Here is a 9694-nt window from a genome sequence, read left to right as displayed (position 1 = left end):
AATGTCTCGATGACAGAAATGATGCTTCTTCTCAGCCATGAGATGAAATGATGTTTACGATTATATAAAAGGTGGCGCCACTTTCCATACAAACCGTCCTTCTTCTAAGTTTCCACCCCCTGGTATTGGATTTTATTGGAAATTTATAATTGACAAATGAGCTTTTGTTTTTGGTTCCAATGAACAAATTAAGAGTAAAAAGAGGTTAAGGTTTAATGTAATTCGCAATTAAATCAAGATTATTTTATTTAAGCTTTACAGTCTTAACTAATATATATTATACGTATATAAATAGGCAAGTACAATCTTTTAGACAAAAAGTGCAAAAAGATTGCTTCTAACAATTATAATAATTTCGTGTGTAAATCAAATTATGATATAAATATTTATGTTACTTTGTTTACTAAAAGACGTAAAATCATCAAATTATCAGTACACATTATTTATCGTGCGTTTCTGAGACTAAAATCCCAGTTTAAAATATATTACCTCTGTTTCTTTTTCAAAGATAATAACAATGATTACGAGTTTTATATAGATATGTTGATCGCAGAAACCAACGGTTATTCATTTAATTTTAGAATAGTTTGAGAATAGTTTCATTATCGACTTTGTTAGAAACAAGTCACGACGCCATAAGCTCAAGCCTTATCGTAACTGTTGTTATTTCGTGTTGCTAAATCAATCTCAAACAAAACTAACTCGCTCAAGGATAATACATATTTAATAAACATCGCTTTGTGGCGTTCCTATCATGATTTAGTGTAAAATAACTGATTTGTAGATGCGTTTACGTAACTAACCGTGGGTTTCTGATACCAAAAACTATGTATAAAACATATAGTCATCCCTACGGCTAGCTTTAATAAAAGAGAGATAAGAAATTCAAAGATATGTGTGAAGTCGACCAACCCGCACTTAGCGTGGTTGACTATGATCTAGTCACCCCTAACTTAGGATAGACTCCGAGCCCCTTGGTGGGGACGTATAGTAAGATGATGATGAACATGTTTTAACCGGAGCTTAAGGTATCAGAAACCCACGGTAATTCATATAATTTAATAGATGTTTTTAATTTAAATTGTGTCATGAGTATATTTATATTCTCTTCATTTTACAAATATTATGTGAATAAACAATTTTTGTCTATAAATTAATAAGAAACAAAGCTTAGGAATTTATTTACAAACAAAATTATCAATGAAAGCTAAGCGAAAGTTTATATGGATGGATGGATGTTTGTTTGAAGGTATCTTCAAAACAGCTCAACGAATATCCCTGTAATTTGGCATAGTTGTAGAACATAGTCTGAAAGAACACATAGGCTACTTATTAAGTTTTTTTTTTCAATTTCTTGCGGACGGAGTTGCGGGCAACAGTTAGTAGTTTGCGTCCCGGAAGCCTAATTTAGTCCTCTTTCCCTTCCCATCTTTTTTCTTATAAGGAAAAGATGGGAAGTGGAAGTGGACTTTCGGGATGTGAGGATGCATGGAAAGGGAATATATTTTCTTTCTGTGCATCCTCTCCTGCGTCGATTAAAGGTAGGCAACGCATATGCAATTGCGTATGTCTATGGGCAACGGTCACTTCGCTATATCAGCGATTTCAGGTGGCCGCTCGCTCGTTTGCCACCTTATGTTATAAAAAAAGTATATAATAAACATAGAAAATTATTTGTTTACTCTAAGCACGCCCTAACAGAAGCATGTTATCAGCTTAGTGACAGATTATGAAAATGTGGAAACTGATTTCGTATCGTATTGAAATTAACACGTCAAACATATAAATGCGCGGATTAATAATATGGGTGTCACGGTCGAGAATAAATTAATTTGTCATTAAAATTTAATTTATCTTTACTCAGCAACGTAAAATGACTCACCGTACTGTACTGTTTGGAACATTATTTTCATCGCTTTCATTTTCTTTGTCAAAAAAGAAACTACAATATGTTTAAAAATAAAACTAGAAGCTTTTTTATAAATGTGATTTCGTTTTAAGAAAATACTTTTTAATTATTAAAAAATGACCGTTGGTTTCTAAGACCAAAATCATTGTATAAAACATATCGTCGTCCCTATCATCTTTGACAAAACAGAAATAAAAAGAGAGCTTAAAATGGTATTGGTATCAGAAACCCACGGTTAATAGTTTATCGTTACGTCTGTTAACAGTACCTAATAACGATATATAAAATTACCACCTTATTAACGAAGTCACTTGTACGCGCTGACACATTATATAAGGAAGAATATAATAAGCCTCAGGTGGAGGAAGAATGTAAAAAAAAAATTGAAAAACGGTCTCGTTAAAGAGTTCACACTTCGATACTCTTACGTTGTTTAATTAGGAATTATTGCGACACAGTAAGTCGGTTTAAGCAGAACTAAAACGTGACTTGAATTTAAAAAAAAAATAAGCAACTCACATGGTAACAGTAAAAAAATTTAAAATGTAGTTTATGTCAGGTGAGTTTATTAACAGCTGCTTGTCCTTTGAACTTTTCGGTAACTTTTAAATTAATCCTCTTAGTTCTCATTCGATAGCAGTTTCGTGTATTTTAAAGTAAGCTGAATTAATTTATATAATTTAGGTGTATTTTTATCGTAATCTCTATAGCTTTTGTGATTTTCGAAACCAGATAGAAAGAACTATACTTCTACTACATAGAAGCATAAAATGGAACGTTAATTGACCTTTTATTGAATTGGCTAAAGATACCAAAATCAAGTAAAATTAGCCAATATGAAGTTACAAAACTCTATTTCAATCTTACTTCTTAGTAATATTATAAATACGAAAGTTTAGATGGATGTTTGTCAGAAGGTATCTCCTGAATGGCTGTATAGATCTCGCTGAAATTTGGCATAAATGTAGAACATAGCCTGGAAGAACACTTATGCTACTTATTAAGTTATTTTTTTAACACCGCGCTAACGGAGTTGGGGACTAAAGCTATTTTAATAAATTTAATTTATTTATCTTTAGTTATAAAATATACAGTTTGCTTCAAATAGATAAATTGTAATCAGTAGAGCTTAAGCGTGACTACTCGGCGGCATTAACGGAATTCCATCCGAATTCGATGCGATCTTAACAATGTAAAGCTTGCTTGACGCACAACTAATCGTCAGCTCCACTAAACTGACGGCTAGTTTTTCAACACAACAATTGTAAGTTGCTGGCATTTTAAAATTACTTAAATGTGCAACAATTAACAAAATGTAACACACCTTTTTATTCTCTCACATTAAACGCGATTATACCGTTATTACGAGTTTTGTTGATATACATTGCTCTTTGATATTACTGCAATTAACAAGATGTAAGTAAACTCTGTGTTTAAAAATAAACTACATTTTTCTTCATCCTGTATTATAAAATTTTATAAAATACAAGAAAAGGTATTTTTACAAATAAAATATTTTAAATATCACCAAGTTACAGTTACGGTTTCATCATCATCAGCTCACTATACGCCCCCACCGAGGGACTCGGAGCCTACCCTAAGTTAGGGGTGATTTCACCATAGTCAACTACGCTGGCCAAGTGCAGGTTGGTTGACTTTATACATCTTTGAATTTCTTCTCAGATATGTGCAGGTTGCATCACGATGTTTTCCTTCACCGTAAGAACGTCGGATAAATGTACAGTCAGCGTCATATAGATCGTCACAGACAAGATATGCAAATATATAGGTACACCAAAAGTAATCAATTATATCGGTACAACAAAAGTCCTCAAAATAATAGATACATTCACCCTGCTCAAATACATCGGTACATACACAGCGTCAAATATATGAGTACATGCAAGATGCTCATAAATATCGTAGCAGCCACAGCGTCATAAGTAACGAAGCAGTCAAGGTGCGCAAAAATATCGGTACATTTGACAAAATTGAACTCTATCCCTATATACTTGTGATACAATTTGGAATAAACTACTTCTGTTACATTCATTTGACACTTTGAATCAAACCATTTTTCAAAATTTACTAAAAGTGTTCGACGCGGATGACAGATATTATGTAGATAAAACCAACATCAAATTTAAGTTTGTCATCATATATGCTAGTTTGGTCTCGTGGCCTTACCGTTCACCGCCGTTGGTACGTAAGGTCGGCAGTTCAAATCCCAAGCCACTATTTTTTTTTTTTGATATTTAAACTTTTTAATTTTAATATCGAAGCACATGTAATTAAACTCTATCGCCGTAGTTATTAGGTACTTTTTGATATTGCCTTGGACTAATGAGTTTGACCGTTAAAGTACTTTTCTATTTCAAACAAAAATGAAGGAGATAAAGCGATGCTATTGGCATGTAATTTGTTTATTACTCATGTTTGTTAAGCTTGTACCGGTAAAAATAACACTTTTACCTTTTACTGATACTGATTATATTTAAGAAACAAAGAAAAAAAACTGAATGTCAATATCCAAACTACATCAAATTTTTGGTCGATTGCAATAAACATTCCAGTGTGCGTGGGCGCGCACACATGTGTAGATAACACTTGTACGTATAGTTTCCGCGCGTACCATTCTTAAAACCCGCAAAGACAATCCACGCTCCGCCCACTCACTTCACCCGCGATGGTCTGACCTAATTGTTGTTAACTTTATTTAAATATCTTTCTACCCGACAGCGAAAATTATAAAAAAAAATTGTCGAGCAAAATTTTACATTACCAAATTTTTACTGGTTATGAAAAAATAACCCCGTGATTGATAAAATGAAAAAATAACCCCGTGATTGATAAAATGAAAAAAAAGTAGCCTGAGATTCGAACCGGTAAACTTACATATTACGGCAAACATACTAGAATACTGCGCTAAACTAGTATATATTGTGACAAGGTAAAATTTGATATTGTTAGTAATTACGTATCTGTCATATTCGGCGTGACAAACTTTTATATTTAAGCGTTATGACAGGAGAAGAAAAATATTGGGTTGCCCAGTAAGTTCGTGCCGCTTTATAAAGAAAATTGAAACCCTGTTCTCTTAAATTTTTGGAAATGTTTTTAAATTATATTGGTACGACTCTATACCTAAAACGTCTTTTATTATTGGATAAAATTTTAAAAATTAGTTTTTATCTCAACCAATGAAATGTATTTATTCACAATATAGAAATATTTGTGACGTTTGATAATGGTGGAAATCCGAAAATGAATCCACTTCAGCTACAGTCTATTGTAAGCTTTATATCGAAAATCAGAACGAACTTTCCGGACAACCTATAATGTTAATACAAAGTGTCAAATGAATGTAACAGAAGTAGTTTATTCCAAATTGTATCACAAGTATATAGAGATAGATTTCAATTTTGTCAAATGTACCGATATTTTTGCGCATCTTGACTGCTTCGTTACTTATGACGCTGTGGCTGCTACGATATTTATGAGCATCTTGCATGTACTCATATATTTGACGCTGTGTATGTACCGATGTATTTGAGCAGGGTGAATGTATCTATTATTTTGAGGACTTTTGTTGTACCGATATAATTGAATACTTTTGGTGTACCTATATATTTGCATATCTTGTCTGTGACGATCTATATGACGCTGACTGTACATATGTAAATTGGAAATCGAAAAACACATTGGTACACGGCGGGATTCGAACCCAGGATCTACAGATTGCAAGTGCTTGACTCCTGAGCCACCGACGCGACACGGTTTACCAATGAACAAATATCGTGATCGCCAAAGTTTTTGCGACATATTACCATTGAAATTAAAAGCGTAAGTAATAGTTAGAGTGTCCATTGAATTCGTCGGAAAAAATAAAGATTTCTTTTCCGACGATATTCTCATCCTTTATGTACTATGTTTTTGGGAATACAGAAAAACTAATAGCAAATATATGTCATGACTGCCGTGTTATTCTTTTAAAATTTTAATTGTTATATGATCCTGACTTCTGTTCCACACAATACGAGTTTCTTGGATTGCAAGCAACTTTAAAACATAATTTTTAACGCAACGTAGCGACACAAAACATTAACGTATATCTTGAAACGTTTCACCAAGAGTTTTGTCTCATAAATATCTATCGAAGTTGGAATAATATCGTATTGTGTATCCGAGTTAAGTTGTTTAACTAAATTACGATCTCTTATGTGTAAATGAGAATCGCTTTTATAAATACACGATCGGGGAACTAACGCGCTCTTTGTAATGGTGGGTAGCCAGCGGTGGTATTTCCAAATAGAATATTGAATAGAATAAGAATTAATAATGATAAAAATATAATATTTTGACTGTATTACCAACCTTTAACAGTAGTCTGCAGCGGCATAAGCCTATGCCGCTTTCCGCGGTTCAATACCACGACCAAACAGAAGACAGGCGTGTAGGGGATGTAATAACACGTTTCGTCTGATGAATGTGGTAACCATAGTTTAATTGTAGTCAGCTTTCCACTCTTGTTTAATTATTTCGCTCTTTATAATTAGTTGGATTTGGCACAGGATGGATAGAGTTCCTAATAATGCGTAAGAAAGTTCTAGTAATTTTATAGAAGTTGATAGCAGTTATCCATAAAGCGCGGTAGTAACGACTGCTGCCGAGATTTGTTCTAACAAGCGTATGTAACAAGATGTGTCGTTATACAGATAAGGGTAATGGGGTAATCGTGTGGCCGTGTGCCGGGGGCAGGGGAGGGGTACAGGGACCACCGACGGAGACGTCCATGATTTAACTCACTCGATATGTAAACTGCGATGTGCAAATGAAAGCTATCTGCATGGATGTTAGAGTAACTTCTGTGTGCTTGGTATGGTCCAGTAAAATATTTCACCTTATTCTTACTAAATGCGAATGTTTGGATGGATAGAAAGTATCTACAGAAAGGCTGCATGGATCTCGCTGAAATTTGTCATAGAACATAGTCAGGAAGAACACATTGGCTACTGATTAACTTTTTTTTTTAATTCAGCGCGGACGGGATAGCGGGCAACAGCTAGTTTAGTTATAATTATAAATCCTTTACCTGGATTTAACTGTGACATTTATCACATTATATTCTGCCAAAGTTTTGGATTTTTTTTCATTTTTCTTCTATATCTTCTTTATATATATAATTCTTCTGTGAGTGTGTATGTCACTGAACTTCTCTCAAACGACTGGACCGATTTTGATGAAATTTTTTGTGTGTGTTCAAGGGGATCTGGGAATGGTTTAGATTCACAATTTTGTCCGCTGGACAATGTTTTTTTTAATTAATTTTTAATTTATTAGTAGTTGTTGATTTTGGAATGTTTTACATTGGATCCGACAGACGGCGCTACCATTGCAGTGTCAAATTTTAAATAATATTCGAATTTAAATTTTATTTTTTTATTTTAATAGACAGGACAAAGTCTGTCGGGTCCGCTAGTAATAATATAAAATATTATCATGACAAAGAGTTATAAATATGGCAAGAACATGTCTTGATTTTTCGTGTTAAATACTTCAACAATGCACATTTTGCGAATTTCTATAACGATTCTATCCAGATGATCGTTTGTCAGACACCTATCCTTCTGCGCTACGTCTAATCAGAAAAAAAATTATTAATTTTTTTTTTAAAACTAGCTCTACATCCGTTTAAAGCCAAGCGATACAATTCGATGGCATTAAACCTAACAAAAAACTGTCCATTTCTTATCTGTGACAATTACGTGTTTCATTTTGAAATGTTGGCATCATTGACATCGATCAATTGATTTATCTCTCCAATAATTGATTGGTGTATACATCTCGAAGCGCTAGATTACGAGAAAGAAACATAAGATTGATTTACAACTGATCAGTGCATAGTTTGAATTATATTTGAAAGCTAAATTAGTAAAGAACCGGTTGTAACTAGATTCTTCCTAGAACCTTCTATGTTGGCGACGGCTATAAGGAAATCTTTTTTGTTCTCAGTTCAGTTTCTCACTCAAATAGACCAATTAAGGTTTGTAATAGCAGAGAGTAATATTATCTTGATGGATTATAGCGTCTTTGTAAAATGTTAAATGTCTATCCAACTATCTTTTGTAAAAAATAAATTGATTCTCAAATAGAGTTTTTCGTTTTTAAAACTTAATAATGTTTACAGATTAAAAAACTAAAAGAAATGAAATACAATTTGATTAAAACGTAAGTACCCAGAAGCGCAATTATACTAATATTATAAATGCGAATGTTTGGATGGATGGATGTTTGTTTGCAGGTATCTCGAGAACGACTCTCTTAAATTTGACAGATGTAGAACATAGTCTGGAAGAACACATAGGCTATTAATTAATTTTTTTTTAAATACGCGCGCACGGATGTGCAGGCGACAGCCAGTAAGTAAATAAAATAGACATTTAAAAATCAGTACCAAAATAGAATTTATCTGTTCAGTTCCGGAATCAAAATTAGATTAAACAAACGTCCGTTCGACCCAAGTACATAGCCATTTCCATCGCTTTAGTTTCAAAGAATACAATAACAAATTACACAAACAACTTATCATTTTATCTTTGTCATTCAAGAGCACAGCAGTAAACATACATTGAATATTAATCTATACAGAATCAATAGAACTTCGATTACTTTGAATGCATTCATGAAATGTAGTAGCAAGTTATCGTACAAAATTAATAGAATCACTGGTGGTTCGGAACATTATCATCAGTGTCTGTCAGTTCTGCCCACGCCACATTGGACCTTATATCAGATCCGTGCACGCGATTTCGTATATAAACTATATCAGATGTACAATCGTCTACACAAGCTGCTTGGTACACGCATAAAAATTCAAAGCAACTTTCGTAACTTCGAAGTACTTTGATGAAAATAGTGATCAATGGTGACTTAAGTTTAGCAGAATTTGGGGAATTAATTACATTAATAAATGTGTAGATTTTCATATAATTTCATTTAACTTTTTTATTCTTTGATTTCTGTATCAACTTGAAATAAAATTTAAAAGAAGAAAATTAGTAACTTGCACAAATATTAAACTTTGAGAAGAATACTTTTTGTGATTTACGTAAAACTAGATGTCGCCCGCTACTCTGTCCGCGCGGAATTAAAAAACTTAAATAGTAGCCTATATGTTCTTACAGACTAAATTTCAGCGAGTTCCATTCAGCCGTTCTGTAGATACCTTTAACATCAATCCATTCATCCATAGAATTATTCGCATTTATAATATTAGTAAGATTGTATGTGACTGTACACTGAACTAACAGACCATGTTAATCCACTCTTTAATAATCTAAATTATAATGATCTAAGATAGTTGAAGTAGTCTTTTGATAGAGCGTTTATTTTGTGACTATGAATTGCCAGGACTTATTCAATTTGACAAGTAATAATGGCTACTTATTGTTTGTGAAATTTTAACTTGTATTTAGACTGGGGCTGATTTACTGAGACCACTATCCTTGCATTGCTTACCATAAGCAGATAGATGACGTTATTGGAGACGAAGAATATATTATCTCTGAAGTTGATTAACCGTTGGATTTCTGAGACCCAAATGTCTGTATAAAATATATCGTCAACACTGTCATTATCTCGACAAAACAGAGGTAAGTTATCTCGGATAACAATATATGTTAAATGAGAATTTTGAGTAGACCGCTAACAGTAGCAACAACTAGTAGACCAACTGTTGCTCGTTTGCCTCCTTCTCCTATAAAAAATTGAAATGTAGAATGTCGA

This window comes from Papilio xuthus, unplaced genomic scaffold, assembly GCF_000836235.2.
Source record: "Papilio xuthus unplaced genomic scaffold, Pxut_1.1 DF827542.1, whole genome shotgun sequence".
Taxonomy (NCBI): Eukaryota; Metazoa; Arthropoda; class Insecta; order Lepidoptera; family Papilionidae; genus Papilio; species Papilio xuthus.
Note: the sequence above shows the minus strand (reverse complement) of the source record.